At 30.4% G+C, this 25390-nt stretch overlaps 1 protein-coding gene across 2 annotated transcripts in view; it reads left to right on the top strand.

Moving 5' to 3' along the window:
- The window catches only part of LOC129958326 (SH3 and multiple ankyrin repeat domains protein 2-like), a 236849-nt gene that overhangs the window by 38251 nt on the left and 173208 nt on the right, over window positions 1-25390 (top strand). Inside the window, exon 2 of one of the 2 annotated variants that reach the window (XM_056070735.1) lies at window positions 12401-12593. The gene's annotated coding sequence lies outside the window, so the exon portion shown is untranslated. Of the gene's footprint in view, window positions 1-12400; window positions 12594-20961; window positions 21020-25390 lie in introns of those variants that run through there. The other variant, XM_056070737.1, reaches the window with a different exon arrangement.

Here is a 25390-nt window from a genome sequence, read left to right as displayed (position 1 = left end):
TTTAACATGCACCAGATCCAATTACATTGCTGCTGGAATCGGGTTTTGAACCTGGAACGACCAACTTAGATACAACCCCTTGTACTTGTTCTTGTAATTTCGAATCAGGGACAAGTATAGAGGGTGATATCTAGGCTGGCACAACCTCCATCTCCAAACTTCTTCGCTGAACCAGAAGAGAGATATTTGGCACCCATGGATTCAGTCAATACTGAAAAATTAAAATTTGTAATAAATGTATTTAGTGAGATTTAATCCATTTTCAAGAAATCATGCTGTTTTAGAAACAATTGCATTCTCATGAAAGATTGTAAATAAATGTTTTTTTAAATAAAATATAAATGTATCACAAAAAATCGTAATAAAATTCTGAAAATGCTTCGCTCAACCATACATTAAGTGAATTATGGTTTGAGAAAGGCATTATTTGCATGTAATCTATTTTTTAGTTTTGTACCTGCGTAAAATTTTTTATCTTATTGCTGCTAAATTTAATTGAAATATCCTATTTCATGTTATGCATTTTTATAATAGCATGTATAAATCATTTCTAAAAATATATGACTTTTTTCAGAATTTAATGATTTTAAGTTTTGTCGTGTAATGAATATTTCCTAATTTTTAATTCATAACCAAGAAACAGGCAACAAAAAAAGTAAATTAAAAAAGAAATTTTCATAAAAAAATTTAATGTGTGCAAAACTTTGTAGGTTAAAATCGTACTCTGAGATCCATCGCTAATTTAAAAAATTAAGATGCGAAGTAATCTAAAAAAATATCATTCTGTCACATATTACAAAAAAATATCATAATGTTATGTATTATAATTGCTCTGAAATCTTTTATTCATCTATCAGCATATAGTTTATACGGATGATTTATCTACTTCAGACAAAGCGTCACCCCTAGGCTTTCCGATCCCACATTGTATGGTGAAAGTTGTTTATTTTGGCGAGTTCTATAGTATGGACCATTAGTTTTGCAACACCCTGCATAAAATTTTTCAGAGGATGAAAAATAAATTAGAAGAAATAAATTCTTGTCTCCCCAGAAAACTGTTTCATACGAAGCTGATATACAATTACACGATAACAAATTTTTGATTCAAATCTTTTAGTTTCCTTGCGTCTTCCCCGTGATCTGGGAGTCTCGGGTTCGAGCCCTGGTTCGAGCATAGTTCTTCCCCTATGCTCTATCTGTGAGGTGTGTGAATGAGCCCCCATGTAAAAAGGGGTTGTGCAAACGGGTGTGTGAATGTTATCTGCATATGAGGTAAACTCAAGGGTGCTCAAGGGTCCATACTTTCAGAAGCTACTGCGCCAATCTCTCGCCGATCTCTTTGAATTGGTGTTCAATCCAAGAGGGATAAGCAACAAACAACAACAAAAGTTTTTTTATCAATGCATGAGGAATTTGAAGGCATTTTGTCTAAAGAGTATTGAATTTGACATTTATCCGATAACCAGATTTATATCTTAGATCAGCGTTTCTCAACCTTTCAGTATTTGCGGCTCAGTTTTCAATCATAATTTTCATCGCGCCCCACGCTTACAATAAAATGTATACAACAATAATGTATATTGAGTATTTTGGAATATGTTTTTAAATTATTTTTAACTAACTGCCAAAACAAGAGTAAACGCGAGCCAACGTTGGCGAGAAACCACATCTTGCATTTTGGACAAGCCGGCGGTAAACAGATGAAGCGAATGAAAGTGGGGAAAATTTAAATATTATAATTCAAATGAAAGCCAAACAGGGAGATAACGTTAAAAGAATATGAAAGTAAAAAAAATTCGTTAATGAAAGTTAACCTAGACGGAGTGAGCTAAATTTAGAAACTGGGAATACATTTTTTTCAAATAATAAAAGAAATAAAACAGAATCATGACTAAACAAAAGTGAAAAAAATAAGCAATATTTGTGGAAGGGAATCCACACAACCTATGCTGCCTCGAGCATGCTCGGAGCAAATGTTTTCTCATAGGAAGAAGGAAAATGTTCGATAACTCAAGTTTCAATTCCAGCCAGTCTCATTCGAGTCGATCCTTTTATCGTTATCGAATCTATAGTGAATGTATATGTAATATACGTTTTCGTGTTAATTGCAATTCACCATATTAAATATTCACGGCAGAAGATTTATGCAGACTCATGGATAAATTTTTAAGCGGAAGTAAGCAAGCATTAGACGATGGTCAAGCATCAACAAGTACACAGACGAGCGTGGTTCCGAAATTAAAATCAAGAAAATATTCTCAAGAATACTTAAATTTTGGGTTTACTAGTGCTGAAGTAAATGAAGGCCAAATGTCAAAATCGAATGCTTTGCCTTATGGAGTTCGCCATTTCTGCGTATTGATATACGTTTTACATGACTCACCCCTTGGCTTTTCAATTCTTTGAGAATGCCTTCCTCCTCATCATTAAATATTTCTCCGCAGGAGATAACTCCATTGGAGGAATTTAAAGAAGCATGTGGTGAAACGGTGATTTCGATATCAGCAAATGCCTTCAATTTCATTATTTGTTGTGATTGTTTCCATGACAGAACTTCCACTAGCAAGTTTCCGGAACGAAGTTTCTTGTTGCATTTTACTTCTCCGATATTTCCAGTGATGCTTTTTTCAACTAAGAATTGAGATACCGAATGAAAAATCTCATTCGCTTTGGAAACTCTTTTCAAGAGAAAAAAAAGTTGGAAAGATAGCTGTCATTGAGTTGTTTGAAACAATTTGTTGTCCACCTAAGGGAACAGATTTCCATTTGCCCATACGACATTGGTATAAATTCAGGCCCGATGACACCGCCCTACACGGAGCCCAACAAGGGATGGTAGCCACTGCTCTGGGCACTTCCAGCCTCAATACTTACCATAGTACTAATCGGTTACCTATACGCTCGGTCTTACCCCTGGGGACAGTGACCTTCCACCCTTAACCCCAAGCCCAAGGAGTAACCCCTTCGCTTGATCCCTAGCAGGCTAGTCACTCTGGTGACTAGGTACCAACCGACTGATACACCGGGGACCACAGTGCACCACCCGTCTAATGAGTCACCACGCACGGCAAACACTTGAGGGTATTTGCTGTCTATGAGAAGCAGGAAGCAAACAGAGCGGCGACAGCTTCTCATGGAGAGCTCCCTCGCCTACCCTTGAAGGAAGGAAGGATCAAACAGACAGTAAAAGGCGTAGGGGAGAGTAAACATGAAGGAAGTAAAGATCCCTGGGTACCTAAGGATTGGGACACCCGTACTCACCTAAAGAAGGTGGCCACTGAGGGGTAAACGACATTTGGAAAAGCTTCATAGTGAGTACGTCAACAAACCCAGAGAATTCTTCGAATTAAAATTAAAATCATATAAAGAGCAAAAATCATTTTTAATGAAACTTTGTCTATGAATAAAATAGCCTTAATTGCATCTTACAAAGTTCATATAAAATAGCCAGATGTAAAAAACCTCACACCATTGGTGAAGAGCTTATTTTTCCAGCAGCAATTGAGATTGTAGAAACTATGTTTGGAGATAACTTTTCAAAACAATTGCAGTCCATACCTCTTTCAAATTATACTGTTGCTCGTCGAATTGGCGATATAGGCGAAGATGTAAGTGTCAGCTTATCTCGAAGTTGTGTGACACAGAGAAGCTTTGGCTACGAAAGCAATGAGTCCTTGTCTGAATATTGTGTTAACTACGGTTGTAACCGTAGTAAATTATATAAAAATGAGCCCCTTGAAATCGAGAATCTTTTCCGCCCTTTGTAAAGACATGGGTTCAGTACATTTAGCGTTACTATTTTATAGCGTGGCAAGACCGTTATCACATGGGAAATTTTTACAACGTGTATGTGAATTAAGAAAAGAAATAGCCATTTTCCTAGAAAAAGAAAACAGACCGAAGGTCGAGAACTTTCGCGATGTTTTATTTGTGATGAAATAGAGCTATTTGGTCGATATATTCGAGAAATTAAATAACTTGAATCTTCAACTCCAAGGAGCAAATACACATATGTATGTTCGATACGAATGATAAAGTTAATGCTTTTTGTAGAAAATCGCAATTGTGGATCAGAAATTTAAAGCAAAAAACTTAACAGTGTTTGCAAATATGGATGATTGTACTAAAACTTACAAGGCTGAAGAAGAACATGTAAAAGTTGTTTTGTAACCATTGAAAATCTTTTAGCCATGCTGGTAAAGAATTTTAAAAAGTATTTTCTTGCTGACGACAAACTGATAGCAAATTACAAGTGGGTTAGGGATCCATTTCCTAAGACACCCGAAGGACTCTCAATTGATGAGGAAGAAAAATTCATAGACTTCACGATAAGCGGCGAAACTAAAAGACAATTTAGTAATAAATCGCTATTTGAATTTTGGGCAGGAGTAAGGATGATTTTTCTGCACTAAACTAGGGCATTTCACATTCTATTTCCATTTTCAACATCCAACTTTTGTGAAACTGGATTTTCTGCTGTGGCTTCTTTGAAGACAAAATATAGAAACAGAACTGAGAGTGGCTATTTCTAATATTAAGCATTCCTTCAAAAAATTTTGCTTTGCAAGACAGGCCCAAGAAAGTCACTAATAATTATTAAATTTGTTTTTAATTTAGTATGTTTTGATTAAGTAAGTTTTGATTTATTAAGTTGTTTTACTTTAATAAGTTATTAAATATGTCGAAATGTATTTTGTTTTCTATGTGTATGTGTGCTTTCCTTTCAGTCAGTTAATCAATTTTTTAAAATAATATTTTCTCTTGGATATTCTCGCGCCTCCCCTCTAGTGTGCTCGTGCCCCCTAGGGGGGCCTTCTACAAACTGCTGCCTCACACCAGAGTAAGGTATTTGGAGCAGACATGTTTAACATGCATCAAACCTGATTACACGGCGCTTCTTTCAGTGGAATAAGATTTTGAACCTGGAGACACTATTTTTGGAACTACCAGCTTAGGTAACTTCCGCATTATATGGCCATGCAATTTTGAATCATGGTCTGATCATGAGGATGTAATCTTATTAAATATGTCGAAATGTATTTTGTTTTCTATGTGTATGTGTGCTTTCCTTTCAGTCAGTTAATCAATTTTTTAAAATAATATTTTCTCTTGGATATTCTGAGCTGACACCTCGCATTCATTGTAAACTTCTGCGCTGAGCCAGTAGAAGGCATTTGGCACGGATGGATTTAACATGCACCAGATCCGATTGCATTGCTGCTCTTGAGTGGAAGCGGGTATTGAACCTGGAACGACCAACTTAGATGCCACGCCTTGTACTTGTTCCTGTAATTTCGAATCATGGATAAGTATGGGGGGTGACATCTAGGATGGCACCAACTCCATCTCCAAACTTCTTCGCTGAACCAGAAGAGAGATATTTGGCTCCCATGGATTCGGTCAATACTGAAAAATTAAAATTTGTAATAAATGTATTTAGTGAGATAAAATCCATTTTCAAGAAATCATGCTGTTTAAGAAACAATTGCATTCTCATGAAAGATTGTAAATAAATGTTTTTTTTAATAAAATATAAATGTATCACAAAAATTCGTAATAAAATTCTGAAAATGCCTCGCTCAACCATACATTAAGTGAATTATGGTTTGAGAAATGCATTATTTGCATGTAATATATTTTTTAGTTTTGTACCTGCGTAAAATTTTTTTATCTTATTGCTGCTGAATTTAATTGAAATATCCTATTTCATGTTATGCATTTTTATATTAGCATGTATTAATCATTTCTAAAAATATATGACCTTTTTCTGAATTTAATGATTTTAAGTTTTGTCGTGTAATGAAATTTTCATAAAAAAATTTAAAGTGTACAAAACTTTGTAGGTTAAATTCGTACTCTGATGTCCATCGCTACTTTAAAAATTTAAGATGCGAAGTAATCTAAAAAAATATCATTCTGTCACATATTACAAAAATTATCATAATGTTATGCATTATAATTGCTCTGAAATCTTTTATTCATCTATCAGCATATAATCTATACGGATGATTTATCTACTTCAGACAAAGCGTCCTCCCGAGGCCTTCCGATCCCACATTGTATGGTGAAAGTTGTTTATTTTGGCGAGTTCTATAGTATGGACCATTAGTTTTGCAACACCCTGCATACAATTTTTCAGAGGATGAAAAATAAATTAGAAGAAATAAATTCTTGTCTCCCCAGAAAACTGTTGCATACGAAGCTGATATACAATTACACGATAACAAATTTTGGATTCAAATCTTTTAGTTTCCTTCTTAGAGTATAACACAAAATTACGGTCCCATTTTTACACTCTCGCATACGTAATTTAGAGAAAACACAGAAATCAACAAAAGATTCGAACTCGAGATTTTGACGAATTACCACGTTTTAGACCTCTCTGATTTCGAAAAACGCATTTTTGGAAAATGTACGTCTTTCTGTATGTAACAAAGCTAATTCAAAACCTCTTTGAACTATATGGTTGAAATTTGTCATTCGGTCATTATACCAAATTCCCAGATTTCTTTCAAATTTTGAGTAAAATCTGTTCAAAAGAAGTCTGTCTGCCCGATTGTTTGAATATAAGTCAACACAATAACTACATAACTAAGAGAGCTAGATAGGTAAGATTCGGTACACGTATTTAACATCTATAGTGTAGACACCTTCCAAATTTTGAGCCAAACCCACCAACTGGTTGACCGTCTGTCGATCTGTACTTTCAGAAAAATGTAAACGCGATAATTCAAAAATGCAATGACTTAAAAATATTAAATTTGATATTGGATTTTTTGACTACAAGTACAACTTTGTGTCAAATCTTTGTTTCAATAGATTGAGAAAAATGTGTCTAAACACAAATTCGATTTTCGGATGCTATTAACAGCATGTCGGGGTTTAATCGCCAAAAAAAGAAAAAAGAAAAAAAAAAAAAAACCTCGCCAAGGATCACGCGATAGATTCAGCAAAGATGCTAAATTCACACCAAAAGTTAATATTTCGTAACTATAGTATGTCAGTGAGTTTTCTGGCATGACAAGTTTATTAGATAGTATGCGAGAAAGTTTTCTGGAGACCACTCCCGCTGGTTTTAAAATCAATTCAATTGTCAAGAAAGTTAAATACACACATTGAAATTCAGAAAACAAATTAGCTTGTGCAATATCTGTAATTTTTTTTCTATATCTTACTATAATCAATATTTACATACAGTTGAAATCTTCTTCCTTAAATTAATTTTTACATACTCATTCTAAAGATCAAAACCTAAAAAGTAAAATAAACAACTATGATTTACAACTGGTAATGAAAAAAGATAAATAGAAAATTCAAATAGAAACGAATAATTTTACTACAGCAGTTACGAAAGTACGAGGGATAATGCTGCGATTAAACTCTGTTATCTTAATGCAATTTCAACTAATTCAGAAATTATTTTAAAAACCATATTCATTTATTTTATTATATTGCGAATCTTTCTTTTGGTAAAAAAAAAAGAGAATAATTAATTATTTATTGAGATAATACATCAGATCATTTGTTGTGATTAACATAGTTTGGAGCAGATGGAGCCACAAATAGCTAAGAAAAAAAAGTAATAATCATGCTGCCATCTATTATTCATCTACAGAAATAACTGTAATTAAGTGCGTGAAAATAGAAACCAAAGAACTTTTATCGATGAAAAAATTATGAATGAATAACAAAGTATTAAATGAGGTAATTGTGTCTGAAAATGAAAGGGAGCTTCAAGGTTAAGTGACCTTGAACGGAGCGCAGTCTTTATTGTGACACAGATAGTAATTGGCATTGATTAATAAATTATCTACTAAATTCTAGACGGATTTTTTTCTTAACTCTTAGTTAGAGTAAGCTTTTGGAAACTTTTGTTTTTCAAAGGGAAGAGTGTTATTTATTGGTTAAAAGAAGCATTTAACCAGGTCTTGGAAATTAAGTTTTCGAAGGTTATAGTTGAGGCAGATTATTATTTTCTAGAAAGAAGATAAAAGGATGCGGCCTTTTTGAATTCAAAAATAGTTAAATATATTTAGTTTAAGAAATATACCTGAGATATATTTAAGACGGAAGAATATACACAAGAAGAATTAATTACGTAGATATTAAATTCTAATTTGAGCAGATCCCGCGAAAGTGCAAAGAACCATAAATTACGCCTTGGAATTTAATTTCCCTGGTATGTTATTTAGATATTAATTTCGCGAATGATAATTTTCATGCACTTTTAGGTACTCAGCAGTTTGAATGTTGAAAGGTGGTTATGCATAAGAGAACATTTTATTCACTGAAATATTTTGAAGATGATATGGCGTTTTTTAACGCAATATTAACATACGAAATTTTTGGCAGCATTTGAAAGAAAAAGTCCGGTTATATGTATTCGCATTCATTATAATTTTTATTTAAAATGGCCAAATTTTCTTTAATAAATTCAGAATGAATAAAAAAATTAGAAAATTAGAAAAAAGTTTTTAAAACATAAATTACACATGCCTGCTAAATTTCAGTCACGAAAAAGTGCTTGCGATGTAATGACTGATTTTTATATTATTTGATACTCTGATTTCAAATATGAATTTTATAAATACTTTCTGTGGACCCTTATAACAACTCCGTGCGGCATAAAATTTTCATTTGCATACATTTCACTATCCTCACTTATCCCATTTTTAATTCGTTCTATCAACTTCTTTTTCATCTTCTTTCAAAACATCAGTATCCAATGATTGTCTCTAACATTCACTCATGCCTGCACTAGCAAGTCTGTCGTAGAGAACACAAACCATACTGTCATAAATCCTTACCTTGGATTTGGAATTATCATTGAAAACTATATGAATTTTATAAGAATTTTTGTAAACCTTTGCAACAGTTCTGTGAAGTATAACATTTTCATTCGCAACGTATCACATTCCTTATTTATATCATTTCTAACTGTTTCTGTCAACTCATTTTTCTTCTTTCAAAACATCAGTATCAGGTGATTCTCTCTAACGTTCACTAATGACTGGAAGAATAGCAAATCTCTTGTAGTGAACACAGATCATACAACGACAAATCCTTACCTTGGATTTGTAATTAAGCGTATCTTTCAAAACTATACAAATTTTATAAGTGTTTTTGTAGAACTTTGCAACAGCTCTGTGAGCCATAACATTTTCATTAGCATACATATCACATTTCTCACTTATACTATTTTTAATTCTTTTTATCAACTCCTTTTTCTTCTTTCAAAACATCAGTATCAGGTGATTCTCTCTAACGTTCACAAATGACTGGAAGAATAGCAAATCTCTTGTAGTGAACACAGATCATACAACGACAAATCCTTACCTTGGATTTGTAATTAAGCGTATCTTTCAAAACTATACAAATTTTATAAGTGTTTTTGTAGAACTTTGCAACAGCTCTGTGAGCCATAACATTTTCATTAGCATACATATCACATTTCTCATACTATTTTTAATTCTTTTTATCAACTCCTTTTTCTTCTTTCAAAACATCAGTATCCGATGATTCTCTCCAACGCTTACTCGTGACTCAAACAGGCTTGCCTCTTGTAGAGAACTCAGATCATACAACGGCGAATCCTTACCTTGGATTTGTAATTAAGCTTATTTTGAAAACTATCTGAATTTTATAAGTATTTTTGTGGAACCTTGCAATAACTCTGTGAGGCATAATTTTCATTCGCTTAATTATTACATTCTACAACTATCCTGCTTTTCATTTTATATTTAGACACAAAATTCCTTTGTTAAACTCGAAATCGTGCACCAAATGATCTAGTTTCACGATTTCGAATATCGATTATATCATCAAATATCACAGAAAATACAAGAAATCATAAAACTGCCTCAGTTAAAAAGTACACAGCATTTTATTAAATTTTTTTCTGGTTCAGATCTCATTTTCAGTGTTGTATTATTTACACTGGAACGAGTTAAAGGCTAGCGTCTTATTTAAAGGATAGTTACATTTCACCAACGTTATTGAACCGAACACATTTTATTGCTCCTCTGTTGCTTTTTCAAAGAACTCGATATGTTTTCAGAAGCTCCTAAACAATTTTCAATCGTAAAATATCACCGACATCATCAGTTAGATTTTGAAGTCAAAATGTCACCATTTGGGATTTTTTTTCCATGCTTTGATTTATTTTAGAGCTAATTGAAGGAATTCGAAAGTAATTTTCATTTTGTATATTATATTTTATTTAATTTTTTTAAGAAATGTTTATGTACAAAAATATTTTTAAAAAGACTTTTTGTTCGATTTTTAATAATTTTTCTAAAAAAATATTTTTAAAAAATTATTTCTACAATTTTTTTTCGAAATTAAATTTTATTTTACGATTTCCGTTATTTTACACTGCAGTTTACAAAATTTTTTCTCTGGTTCATATCTCATTTTCGACGCTGTATTGCTTACACTGAACAATTTTTAACCTAAATAAATTTCAACCGCAAAATATCAACTGAGATCATTAGTCAGATTTTGAAGTCAAAATGACACCATGTAAAAAATTTTCTTTGCTTTGATTTATTTTCGAAGCTATAAAAAGGATTCGAAATAATCTTCCTTTTTTGATATTATATTTCCTTTAATTTTTAAAAAAATATTTATGCACAAAAATTTTTTTTAATGTTTTTTTTGCCGATTTTTGATCATTTTTCTAAAAAAAATATTAAAAAATAACTCCTTCCCCAGCATTTTTCGAAATTAAATTTTACTTTGCAGTTGCCTTTATTTTGGTGCTTTCAATAAAATTTGTTAGAAATTTATTGAGACCTATGCTTTAAGTTTGGAGTTAATGGATTAAAATGGTTGGAGGTAGACCAGGCAAGGAAATCAACCATACATGGTGAAAGCGAGCTGTTTATTAATACATAAATATTGCATGAAAGGGGTTATTGAACTAATAAAATTTTATACCATAAATAAAAATTCAAATTTTATATAAATTAATATTATTCAATTAGATCTATAAATAAAATTTTTGTATTTGAATAAATATTATTACGTTTCAGTAAATAGAGGGCAAAATACGTTACAGAATATATTGTTGTAGATGAGGATTAATGCTGCGAAAAAATCTATTTCTGGTATTTCTTTCCGTATTAACCTTAAATCTGGAACTAGCATATAGTCAGTGTGGCTCAACCTACTGGCACCAATTTAACCAATTAAAGCCCCAACTTAATTTAAAACATAGATTTCAATAAATCTCCTGTACATTATATTAAAAGTACCAAGATTAAGATATCTGTGAAGTAAAAATTAAAATTCAAGAATTTATAAAATTCGAAACATTTGGTGAAAATTATTCAAATTTTTTTATAGAAAAATATTTAAAAATACCTAAAATATATCAAAATATAAAATATCATTTTCAAATTTTTTTGTGCTACTTCGAAAGTAAATCAATGAAAAATAAATCAAAATGATGACTGTTTGGCTTAAAAATTTGGCTAGTGATTGGCAAGTGCTATTTAAAAATTGTTTAGGAGTTTGGGAAAGCATGTTGACTTCATAGACAAAGAAAAAAAGAAAGGATGCAATGGAATACACTCAGTTTAGCCGCGGAAGTTAAATATACTTGTCTTAGAAATAAGACTCTGGAGGTTAACGGGTTAATGGAAGGGGACCAAAAAGGAAGCATATATATATATAAATTAGTATATATATTTATTATTATATATTATATATATATATATATATATATATATATATATATTATAAAAGAGGCAACATTTCATATCACTTTCTTCATATATTATAAAATGTTGCTGTTCTTAAGATAACTTATCATCATAAAAAATATGCTTTTATATTTATTATTATAGCTGATGATAAATATTAGAAATTATGTTAAACTGAAGTTATGAATTTAACCAATCCATTTTCATATTGAATGACTGAAAATAAAAAGTAATTGTGGGAAACCAAAAGGAAACTTCAGAAAGCAATTGTGATGTTTCAGATTAATTACTATTGGTACAACATTGTTGTTCAAGTGAATGTTACATTACAGCACTGTTCGTTCAAGAAGAATGAAGCTTTTTAGAATAAACAAAATTACTTTATTTTATGAAAATATAATTTATCATAATTTTATACGGTATTTATATAGAGAAAAATTTAAAAAATCGTTAAGAAAGGTAAAAATTTGAAGTAATTGGAATAAATCATTTTATTAGTGAAAAAAATATAGGATTACTCTTAACCTAATTTGAAAATTAACAAATAATAATATCTTTTGTTTTATTTGTGTTTCACAAAAATGTTTTTTTAAAAATATATTGATGCATTCCATTTTTGTACGATATAAAATATAGTTTATATCGATTTAGCAATTATATTTCACATTAAATATAATATGTATTTTTGTTTTCAGAGAATGACGAAGTAATATTGAGCTTGGGGAAATAGAGTCAAGAATGTTGCGAAATTTCAAAATGTAGCAAATGTGTTAATTCATCGTTCAAACATTAGTAGTGGGACGCATGACCTTGTATAATCAATGGAACCTTGCTCCAAAATCAACAAGATGGCTTCGCTTCTGCTGGTGGCATATTTGCTACCAGACGGTAAGTACATTTAAATCAATACCAATTGAATTACAATTAGTTTAGTTTAATTATATAAACATCTCATTATGAAGCATTACTATGGCTTTTTGTAACGACCAGCTTATATATCGTACTCATCATTTGACTGCATAATTTTGAAACCTTAGCCAAATAACGAGGACAATATCTGAGCTTTCACACTTCTTTCCAAATTTCCATGCCACACTATCAAGGACGCATTTAGCATCAAAGGATTTAACATGTGCCATGTCCACTTACATGACGCTTCTTCGATGGAATCGGATTTTAAATCTGGAATGACTAATTTGGAACAATCAGCTCAGATATCGCCCTCTTCACCTGACCCCGTAAAATTGAACCGTTGTCAGATGGTGAGGTCTATATCTTAGCTAGCATAACCGTCTACAAACTTCCGCGCCGCACCAGCATGGAGGTATTTGGCACCAACGAATTTCACATGCATCAGAACCTATTACACGATTTCTTCAGTGGAGTCTAGTATAGAATCTGGTACTCTCCGGTCCCAAAACCGGAAGTTTGCGAGCAGACCATTGTAGCTCAAGCGAAGTTGTGTAAAACCGCTTAAAATGTGTACAAATTCAGAAAAAAATAAAGTAGGAATTTAATCGCTGTTATCAAAAACATTATTTGAATTTTAAGGATAAAAAATTGGATGTATTGAATTTGAAAATTTTGTAAGACATATTAAATTTTAATATCTTTTGATTAATGTGTAACGAATTTGATGACAATTTTGTCAGATGGCTGATTTATATCTTAGCTCACTTCCCCCTCTCCAAACTTTTTCGCTGGTATCGACGTATTTACCAGATTACATGGCGGTTCTTTAGTGTAATTGGATTACGAACCGGGTTGGTAGGTTGATTAAGCTTTTTGGCAGAAAAACCAAATCTGGACATGCTGCGCCAATCAAATGGTAAAAATGAAATTCACTGATATTAAAAGATTTTCTAAATAAAGTAAAAGTAAAATTACAAAAAAAAATATAAGCAAATGCATTAAAGCAGTAGTTTAAAAACATTCGAGAAAAAAAGTAAACGTACATTAATTACCGAGATATGAAAACCCTTTTTGAAATGGATAAAAAAAACCGAAATTAAATTCAACAAACCAATAGTTTGTAAAAATTTAAAAATATTAGGGTAAATATTTAAAAATATTAGGATTGTCACCCACTAGTTCATTCATGTCTATGGAAACTGCCTTAAAAAGGCGTAACCGATGATAATAAAAACAGGGCAATTAATTAAAATATGTACACTTAAAACTGTATGGCATGTCGTATATCTTTGACATGCTTCTCCAAATAAAAGGTGTTTGTGGTTGAAGTGAAGTGGATATGACGAATGCGGAGCCAATTTAATTTTATATCGAGCACACGCACCGGGATGTTAGGTCATAAGCGAATCATTGATTGGAGGGAATGCTACTTATTGGAAATCTGCTGATCTCACGATCGTTGCCACAACATGAGAACGTGCCGAGCAAAACATGTCTTTGTATCTCCATTCGGAAGTGCTCGCTGATGAAAAGTGCCTTACAGTTTTGCTGCATCAGCCATTTCATTTCCAGGTATTCCGACATGGCTCGGAACGAAGCAGAATAAAATTTTGAACCTTTTGTTTTCAAGGGATTGAAGAAAAACAAGGATTTCCAAAGCAACCGGATGCATCAGATTATTGAAACTGGAATGAGATTCCAAAGTACTCCCGCTGTAAGTATAGATACAGAAAGTGTGTGTACAAGAAGGCGAAATCACTTGAAGGGTGTATATTATTGCAACCAGTTCATCAGTCAAAACAGAGAGTGATGAGGCCAAACTGTAGTTATATGTCTCAGTAGGTAAAACAACTCCGCTACCAACATGACTATGAGATTACGAACCGGGAACTACCAACTTAGGTAGCATCCTCATTATCTGGGCATGTGATTCTGACTCATGCTCGGAAAATGGGTGTGCAATCTGAGTTGGCGCTTTACTCCATCTTCAAACATTTGTGCTAGACCAGTAGGGAGGCATTTGGTGCCGACGGATTTAACATGCATCAGATTCGATTACGAGGCTGCTCTTGAGTGAAATCGGATTTCGAACCCGATTATGATAATCAGTTCAGATAACGTTCTCTTTATCTGACCTTGTAATTTTGAACCATGGACAGAAAGGAGAACGCAGTTTGAGCTGATACCCCCATCCTCTCCAAACTTCTTTGTAGAAGCAGCAGAGAGGCATGTGACACAGGCGGGTTTAAAATCCACCAGGCACGCTTACACAGCGGTTCTTTGGTGGAATCGGATTTTGAATCTGGAACTCTCAGGTCACAACTTTACTAGAAGGCCATCGCAGCCCATTTGAAGCTATGTGGAGTTTAAAATGTGTCACAATTTTAAAAAAAATGAAGCAAAAATTTAATTAATATCATTTAAAAAATTCTTTGATTGTTAATGATGTAAAACTGCAGCAATTGAAATTGAAAGTTTTTTTAGAGATATCAAATTTAAATATTTTTTTGCCCTAGTCTTGGCCTAAGGGCCGTGCGTCTTCCCCGTGATCTGGGTGTCTCGGGTTCGAGTCCTGGTTCAAGCATGGTTCTTCCCCTATGCTCTATCTGTGAGGTGTGTGAATGAGCCCCCCATGTAAAAAGGGGTTGTGCAAGCGGGTGTGTGAATGTTATCTGCATATGAGGTAAAGTCAAGGGTGCTCAAGGGTCCATACCTTCAGAAGCTACTGCACCAATCTCTCGCCGATCTCTTTGACTTGGTTTGAATTGGTGTTCAATCCAAAAGGGATAAGCAACAAACAACAACAAAAGTTTTTTATCAATGCATGAGGAAATTGATGGCATTTTGACTAAAGAGTATTGAATTTGACATTTATCCGATAATAAGATTTATATCTTAGATCGTATCCCCTTCTACAAACTTCTGCCCCACACCAGAGGGAGGTATTTGGAGCAGACATGTTTAACATGCATCAAACCTGATTACACGACGCTTCTTTCAGTGGATTAAGATTTTGAACCTGGAACCACTATTTTTGGAACTACCAGCTTAGTTAACGTTATCTTGCCATGCAATTTTGAATCATGGTCTGATCATGGGGATGTAATCTGAGATGGCACCTCACCTTCTTTGTAAACTTCTGCGCTGAACCAGTAGGGAGGCATTTGGCACGGATGGATTTAACATGTACCAGATCCGATTACATTGTTGCTGGAATCGGGTTTTGACCCTGGAACGACCAACTTAGATACAACCCCTTGTACTTGTTCCGGTAATTTTGAATCAGGGACAAGTATAGAGGGTGATATCTAGACTGGCACAACCTCCATCTCCAAACTTCTTCGCTGAACCAGAAGAGACATATTTGACACCCATGGATTCAGTCAATACTGAAAAATTACAATTTGTAATAAATATATTTAGTGAGATTTAATCCATTTTCAAGAAATCATGCTGTTTAAGAAACAATTGCATTCTCATGAAAGATTGTAAATAAATGTTTTTTTTAATAAAATATAAATGTATCACAAAAAATCGTAATAAAATTCTGAAAATACCTCGCTCAACCATACATTAAGTGAATTGTGGTTTGTGAAATGCATTATTTGCATGTAATCTGTTTTTTAGTTTTGTACCTGCGAAAAACTTTTTATCTTATTGCTGCTAAATTTAATTGAAATATCCTATTTCGTGTTATGCATTATAGCATGTATAAATCATTTCTAAAAATATATGACTTTTTTCTGAATTTAGTGATTTGTCGTGTAATGAAAATTTCCTAATTTTTTATTCATAACCAAGCAACAGGCAACAAAAAAAGTAAATTAAAAAAATTCATAAAAAAATTTAATAGTCCAAAATTTTGTAGGTTAAAATCGTACTCTGAGGTCCATCGCTACTTTAAAAATTTAAGATGCGAAGTAATCTAAAAAAATATCATTCTGTAACATATTATAAAAAATTATCATAATGTTATGCATTATAATTGCTCTGAAATGTTTTATTCATCTATCAGCATATAATCTATCTGCATAACTTAAATTTTGTCCATTTTAATTAATTTTGCATAAATTCAGTTAATTATTAATAAAAAATAATAGATTTTTTTGATTTGATGTTGTATGTAGAAATTGTACCTAGTCAATTATTATTTTTTAATTTTTATTAAAAATTAAATTTTAAAATTTAATTGATTCTTGTTAATCATTATTTATCATGAATTATTTTATTTATGTTTAAAATACCGCCTGTAATATCTCCGGTGCTGTATATGCGACAGCACTTACTTCGCAAAGCGTGCGGTAGAAACTAATGTGCTTGCTCTGTTAGTACGCTCATGGAACAACTGGAAATTAATACTATACACGTCAGTTAAAATATATTCTTTCAGGAAATTTCCATGCTGTACGATAAGAAGCACACTGTTTTTTTTATCTGTCTTTGCTCTGAAAATTAAAAGCTATTAAGTTGTTGATGGCAAAATAAAAATAAATAAATAAAATTTAGTGATACATTGTAAAAACTGTGGGAATGCTGTAACTCCACAATGCATGTACACCTATTGTTCCTGCTTAGACAATAAATATTGTTATATCATATTGTGACTTCTAAATAAAAATTTATCATTCATTAAAAATATTTAAACCTTATTTTTTTTCTGATTTCTTATGCATTCATAAAGACTTTTTTCTCTGAAATCAAGAAATTTCAAAATTTGTTAGATCAACATAATTAGAATATTATTTCCAGATTTTGCATTCGGATTTCATGACGGTTAATTCAATGACATTTTTACATTAAAAAAAGCCGATTTTCAGTTTTACAAAAAGTGTACAGAAGTCTTATATTAATCCAATTTGGACCTCATTTCAAGTCAAATTTCAAAATTTCTGGTTCATTTATGTTTGTTTTTTTGCTTGCAAAACACAGGACAGTTTCATTATTCAATTTATGGACAGTTTCATCATTCAATTTCATGGACAGTTTCATCATTAAACATGACACTTTCATCATTAATTTTATTAACAATTTCATCATTAATTTTATTAACAATTTCATCATTAAATTTATGGACAATTTCATCATTAAATTTATGGACAATTTCATCATTAATTTTATTAACAATTTCATCATTAATTTTATTAACAATTTCATCATTAAATTTATGGACAATTTCATCATTAATTTTATTAACAATTTCATCATTAATTTTATTAACAATTTCATCATTAATTTTATTAACAATTTCATCATTAAATTTATGGACAATTTCATCATTAAATTACATTTTAATACAGTTTCATCATTTATTTAATTTTTTTACTCTTTTATCTATTATGGATGAAATAACCTTTCATCTTTCTAAATGCAAAACTGATTTCTTGGCTGCTTTCTTAAAACAAATCAGTGAAATGAATATCTTAGAAAAAATGAATTCTTGATTCTTCTTTAAAACTCTGAATTCTAAGTAGAACTTTTGTTGTTGAACTTTTATTTTAGAGTTCCTATTCTCCTAGTTTGGAAATCTCTTCATATTAAAAAATGATTCTAAATCTTTCTGAATGCGAAACAAATTCATAATTTTTCCTAAGCCAAATCAGTGACAGTTAGGACATGCTAATTTATTTCTCTTTTGCCTTCTTAGCTTCATAACTCAAAGATACAGAAATTTTTCTGCAATTTTTTTTTCAAAAGCGCTTTTTTTAGCAATAATTTTTTTCTGCGGATTAAATTTTGAATAATTGAACTGAAACTAATCTAAAAGAAATAATATTATATATTTATGTCTTCTATAGCAGTTTTAGTATTATTAAAAGAAATATTTGGACGGCCGTCAGTTTAAATTTTGATTATATGTGTATCGCCAAATAGATATCTAGCTATACTCTTTTTAGTCTATTATGTCTGAAACATTTCTAGTCCTAATTCATAACTATTTCCTTCACAAGTTTTGTCGTACTAATAGCAATGATTGTAAAACATCTACATATTTAAAATAAAAACACTATAGAAATAAGAATAAAATAGTAAAAGCAGGTGGTGATATGACATATTAATTGCAGTAAATATTTTAAATTTGAATCAACAATGCCCATATATTTTAGATACCAGATTTTCAACTTAATTTTTTTTCGACTAAGCGTTATAGTTCTATTTTGAGAGAATTTTTATTTTATATCTGCATTAAAAATTGTATATAAATTACAAATATATTAATAAATACAAAATAAAGAAAATATATTACAAATAAATATATTTTCGCAAAGAGGATTTTTTTCATATTGCTGTCACATGAGCAATTCATTCATTCCTCCCATAGTTTTAGTATCATCAGAGCCCGAGATCCTTCACCTGATCTTTTGAATTCTGCTTATTGAGCTTTGAAAATATTGTTATAGATACAGGGTGACCCAAAGTTGACTGAAGGATTTTGAAAATCAAGAAATAAAAAGACAGAAAACAACAGAAATGTATTGTTTGCGACCTTTCTCTTGGGAAATAGGGGAATTTCATCCTACCAAATTTCAAATTTAATTAACATTGCCACAGACAGGTGGTGCTTCAAAATAGAAAAAAATAAAAACCGTTATGAAAATGTTGCAAGGACTGTTGAAAAAAAATTAAGCTACGATGTTTTCAAAGTAACCCTCATTTGTAGCAACAACGAGGCTCAGTCTGCAGCAAAAATTAAGTTCAGAATGGCGATCACATCATTTTAACTGCACCTGTTGCAGTTTGTTGCAACGCCACCTGTCAATGGCAATGTTAACTGAAGTTGATATTTGGTAAGATAAAATTTCCTGATTTTCCAAGTGTAAGACCGCAAACGATACATTTCTATGGCATTCCGTGTCTTTTTTTAAATTGAATCTCAAAACCCATCAGTCATTTTTGGGACATCAGGAAGATAATCAGCCCAGTTCGATTTCTTTAACCAGGACAAAATATTCCTTCTGTTGAAGAGTGGTACGCACACAGACCGAATCTGTTCTGACCATAAGAAATTGTTGTTGATTTTTACTGAAATATCCAATGTGCGCTTACAGTTATCAAGCGGACCATCAAATTGGCAATGGGTAACTGCCAGAAAACGCCTAAATTTTGAGGGACGTCGAGATTTTTTTTTTTTTTTGCATTATTTTCAGAGTAATTTAATTCATTGCATTCATTTGATTTATAAGAGTCGTGTATTCAAACTTTATAAAATTATAATGAACCGTCTTTTAAATTGAGGAGCATTATTCTTAGCTTTTTTTTTATTAATGTCTCCAAAATTTGCTTTGAGATAAGTGTGATGCTGTCTTTTTGGAGTTCTGACTGACTCACAAAATCCACAGTTCAAGAAAACTTTGAATTAGTAATGTGTAAAAAAAAAAAAAAAAATGCATAGATGAATGTTTATGTGTAATGTGTAAAAAAATGCATTTATGAATTTTTATGTGTAATGTGTAAAAAAATTCATATATGAATGTGTGTTTGTAATGTGTAAAAAAATTCATATATGAATGTGTGTTTGTAATGTCTAAAAATGTATATATGAACGTGTATAAATAATGTGTAAAAATTGTATGTATGAAATGTATAAGTAATGTGTATATATATATATATATATATATATATATATATATATATATATATATATATATATATATATATATATATATATATATATATATATATATATATATATTGTTTACATGTAATGTGTACATGAATGTTAAAAAAAATCGGAAGTTTGGAGAAGGTGGGATGAAGGTTAGATATTATTCTTGCCATCTGATTTCTATTCCAAATTAACGACGGTCTCAAAGTTAATCATTAACCCTCCAACAGCATTTCCCATGATTTAAGCGTTCTTGTGGGTACCACTTGTACTATGACATTGTTGATTTACAGTATATTATTATAGCGTTGTATATAAATAAAATTATTTCGTTTCAAAAGTATTGGGGCTATTTGTAAACTTTGTATCTGAATAATTCTTTTTAAATTCGAATGTTAGCTAAATTGATGACGCTAGCAGATTAATAAAGATGTGATGTGATTCATCTTCAGATTAAAAATATTTTAAGAAATTTTTTTCCTATAAGTGACATTTTGCAAAAATGGGGAATTTTTTTAGTTTAATTTTTATTTTTTGATAATTTTTCTTTTTTTTGATATCGTATCAATATGTTTGGAATGCGAAAGGGCATATCATTTGATCTTTTAATCACAATTGTACCATAGAACTACGGGGGGAAAATTATTATCGTGTGTTGAAAGTCGTTGCTATCTAAACAGATAACATATGAAGCGCAAACGATAATTTAATAGCAGGTGGGTTTTGCTTAACTCGAAACAAAGCCTTACAATGTTGAAATTCATCGCCACTTTCGGAAAGTGAAACCCACAGATTTCGAGTAAGTGACTATTCCGATTTTTTAAATATTTTTTTTCGGAAAAATTGTATTTTTTAAGAATTGCAAAGTGACTGACTGAAAATTTATATTCAGAATAAATCTATAATCATAACAAACTTATTACCTTTGTGATTTTTTCTTGCTTTTAAGTCACGATAACGGAGGTTTTTTTTTTTCTCCGGGTTCAGTTGACAGTCTTTGCAGCTGTGTGATTTAATCACGCAAAAGTCATTGATCACGCAAAAGCTGAAGTTTTTTCCACAAACAGCCAAGTTCTTTTGACTCAGAATTGATTTTTTTTACTTCCAAATAATAAAGAAAAGAGCATTCATGATTATTTTGAAGAAAAAAGCGTCCTACTTTGTTACCGGTGAACAGTGCGATTAGTTACATATCGAAAATCGGAACTAAATATAAATTAGGAAAAAAATTCTTCTACAGCCATATTTCAGCTATTTATTTAATATTTTCTTAAAAAAGCAATACATTTGGATCATCAACAGTATAAAATTAAAAATTTTCTTCCTTTACATTCTTTTTTTTTTTTTTGTATAGAGTCAATTATAAAAATACAGCAGCAGAGAAGTTCACATTATTTCGGGCTTAGAGTGATTCCACAAGTTTTGGTCCGAATCTAATTGTTTTTTTAAAAGACTGTTCAGTAGTTTTTACTTGAAAGGGAATCTTAACGCAGTTCAACTAACTCTCATTCGAGAGGTTTTTTCTAAGCCAGGTATATTGTTTCAAATGTAAAAGTGATTGGAAAACTATTTAGTTTTCGTTATATAAAGCTTAATAATTTGTAAACTATAACATTCAAATGAATGCTTGCATTCAGACATTTTCTCGTAGATTCTAGCGGAATGATAGCAGCATAAAAATTGTTAATAAACAAAAATATCAACCTATGTCGATTTCATGTCTTTCAGACAAAGAAAAAGAATTCGAATCTAGCCAATACGTATGACACCGCAGTGACAAGAAAAACATGATTAGAAACATCGTCCAATATTTAATATCATTTTGTCTTGTGATATGTAGTGACGCATGTTCATCTGAAGAGGAATTAAGTTCATTAGACTGTTGGGGGAAAATATATTTTAAATTTTCAAAAGTCATTTAAAATTTAAAAACTTAAACAATTTTTTTTTTTTACTTTTTTAATATTATGTAGACTTTTTTCATATTCTGTACATTAAGTAATAGATTCAAATTAATACCTAATAAAAGGCACTTGATTGAACTATCATAAGTTGATATTAAATGTAAAAATGTCTTTTTTTTGTTTTGTTTTTTGTTAAAGCTATTTTTTCAGTATGTCTCACTTAATATGTCAGATGTAATTGCGTCTACTCACAGGAAGAAAACAGTAATAAAGATATCGTATGACAGGAAAAAAAAAAGGTTTCTTTTAAGCCTTCATACGAAAGTTATAAAATATTTTATCTTGAAAAGAATTTATTAAAATGTAAATGTTTACTATCGGAACTTTAATCTTAGAATAGAGTGTTTATTTAGGTTGAATTGGAAAGAAAACGGACAAACATTCAAACAAACTGTTTATAACTTTCTGAATTATATTTATTGAATTCTCGTTTATGAATATTTCATCGCATTTATGATAACAGTAATATCTTATGACTCGTTCACGATTTAAACATTTATTATTATTATTTTTACTGCTTGTCTACAGTATTAAGATAACAGGCTTCTAACACTGCATAATAGAGGCATTCATTTGCGTTATTTAATTTTTTTATTACTGTTTTATCAATGGCTTAAGTATAAAGACTATTTTGTTTTGAAATTTACGAGTTAATTTATTTCCTTAAATATGTTTGCATTTATTGGGTAAGTTAAAGATAACTACTGATAATTCTAAATTAAAACTTTTGCTGTTTTAAGCTTCTTCGTAGTTGCTTTCTAATAATTTGATTTGTAGTTATGAAATGTATGTTAATTATTTTATATTCACATCATATAGAACTATTTAAAAAATATTATAAATAATGTTTGCAAAACAATTCATGATTAAACAAAACGTCGGACGCCATTTAATCCTCGATTAATCCGAAAATTAACAACAGTAAGTGAATGCGTTTTTAAGAAGTACTAAAAATACTAGTTTCAAAATATCAATTCAAATATTTTGTGATACTTTTTTCATATTATTTTGTGAAATTTTTAACTTATGTGGTGTGAAAATATTAAATCAGAGGGAGAATCTTTATGTACACTTCTATTTAACTTCATTTATTTTATATTTTCAAAAATGGAACTTTGTAATCGATCTTTACTTACTTTTTTAGATGTGCTTAGGATATGAAATTTTGGCATTTGCGTTTTTATGTTTGATAAAAATGCTTTATTTTCGTATTTCCGATCCGAATGATCAGCATTTCGATAAATTTAGTTACATTTTAGTTTCATGCATATGGTATCACTAAGTGGTATATTTAAGAAAAATTGATTTCATAATTTATTAATTTTTTTGATAATGAATTATTAATTAAAAACTACAAAAGTAGTAAATAATCAACATAAAATGAATTCCACTTTCAATACACAGTTAAAAGTATTAAAATTTTTAAAATTATTTAAAAAATACTTTTAAATACTTTTGATGACAATATTTTGGTAAAAGAAAACAAAATGAATTTGTTTAGTTGCATCAATAATATATTCTATTTATTTATTAAAAAGACACTAACTATATTTAAAAAATTGTAAAAATTATTGATTGTAAAAATTAGAATAGTTAGGGTGGGGAATTAAAAATGTGAATACATCAAAGTTATAAGTATTTTTAAATGCATGTATTATAATAAATTTTGTAAAATTTCATGTTTCCCTTTTTTTGGATGTCAGAGTAGAAAATGAAATTCTTTTTCAAAATAAAGACTTTTTTTGTTGCTAATGAAACATTTTTAATTTCAGTTCTCATTTTCCCTTAAAATTTGGCCATTGAGCCGGAAACGCTATGTTTTTACACTGATTGCAGCCATTTTTAGTCATGCTAGAATAAAAAAGGAATGTAGCACAATCAGAAGTGACTTTTCCAAAACACTCAAACTACAAATATTAAAAAGCAATGTACCCGGAAAGAAGTATAATTATTCTATTACTTACGATCGAAAACGTTGCGTTTAATTTTCGTCCGATTAAATTTCAGTTTAAATTTATCCCAGCACTTTATATTAATTACTTTAAATAATTCTAAAACTAGTGTTGCTAAAAATAAGGATGAGTTATTGAATTCTGTAATATGAACTCTATTTCACATTTGATAGATATTTTCTTCTTAAATTCCCCTGTATAGCAGAAAGCGTTATGAGTTAATTAGTAAATTGGGTAACAATGATTTCTAATTACGTCGAAATGAGCCTTTTTCCTCGTTATAGGTTAACTTTTTTGCTCGCCGTGATTAAAAATAGTTGTTTCGGAATTAAATTGTAGGATTTTTTTCTGAGAAGTGGAAATTCAGATTCTATTTAGAATAGTAATAATCGGAAACAATTACAAAATAATAAATTGCCATGATATATAAAGCGCCCAAATGAAATCGAATGTATTCATTTTAGTTGAACTTTTAATTAGTCTAAGGGAGTGCATCGCTCCGTTTGTGTAAAGATTTATTCTTATTAATTTAACAATTAATTTTGCTTTATTTTAAATCAATTGATAAAGCGTGCATTTTAAACTTGGGAGTAATCATGAAGTAAGTGAATTAAAAAATACATAAACGTAATATTTTATAGTTATGAATAAGAGGCAAAAAAATATTTTAAAATTTTCTTTTTAAAGAAGTAAAGTTAAATTTAATGATATTTATACAATTTGTGGGAATTCAAAAATTGTTCACCGTAAATTAATACTTGTACTAGTTCATTTAGGAATTTTACGGTCCTAGTTGCGCACATCTTGCAATCTCTCTTTGTATAAAAATTTCCTACTTAGTTTTGTATTTCAGTGGATTTTTTAAATTAATTAACAGGTTAACGATTTATGTTAGATTCATTTTTCACTTTATTTACTTCATGAAGTAGGCTTTTATTCATTTTGTAACTCATGACAGCGCAACTCAAATTTGCACACAAGCAAATGGTTTATAACTCTGAGAATTTGCCTTTTTTATTAATTTATTATATTGGCAATCAGATTAATAAATTTTTTAATCTACTACGTCTACTGAATGCTTGGGATAAAACTATTTTACATGATATCTTTACTTGGTTAGTTGTCATAATATATGTATGTTTTGATTTTATTTATCGAAGCATAAAAAGTATAGTTTTACTGTTCATTTAAGTAAAAGCAATTTTAATTGGTGAATAAGAAAGAGGAATAACAAATGGCGCATCTTAATTTATG

Source organism: Argiope bruennichi, chromosome X1, assembly GCF_947563725.1.
Source record: "Argiope bruennichi chromosome X1, qqArgBrue1.1, whole genome shotgun sequence".
NCBI lineage: Eukaryota > Metazoa > Arthropoda > Arachnida > Araneae > Araneidae > Argiope > Argiope bruennichi.
The sequence above is the reverse complement of the archived record's forward strand: the minus strand, read 5'-3'. Positions and strand labels throughout refer to the sequence as shown.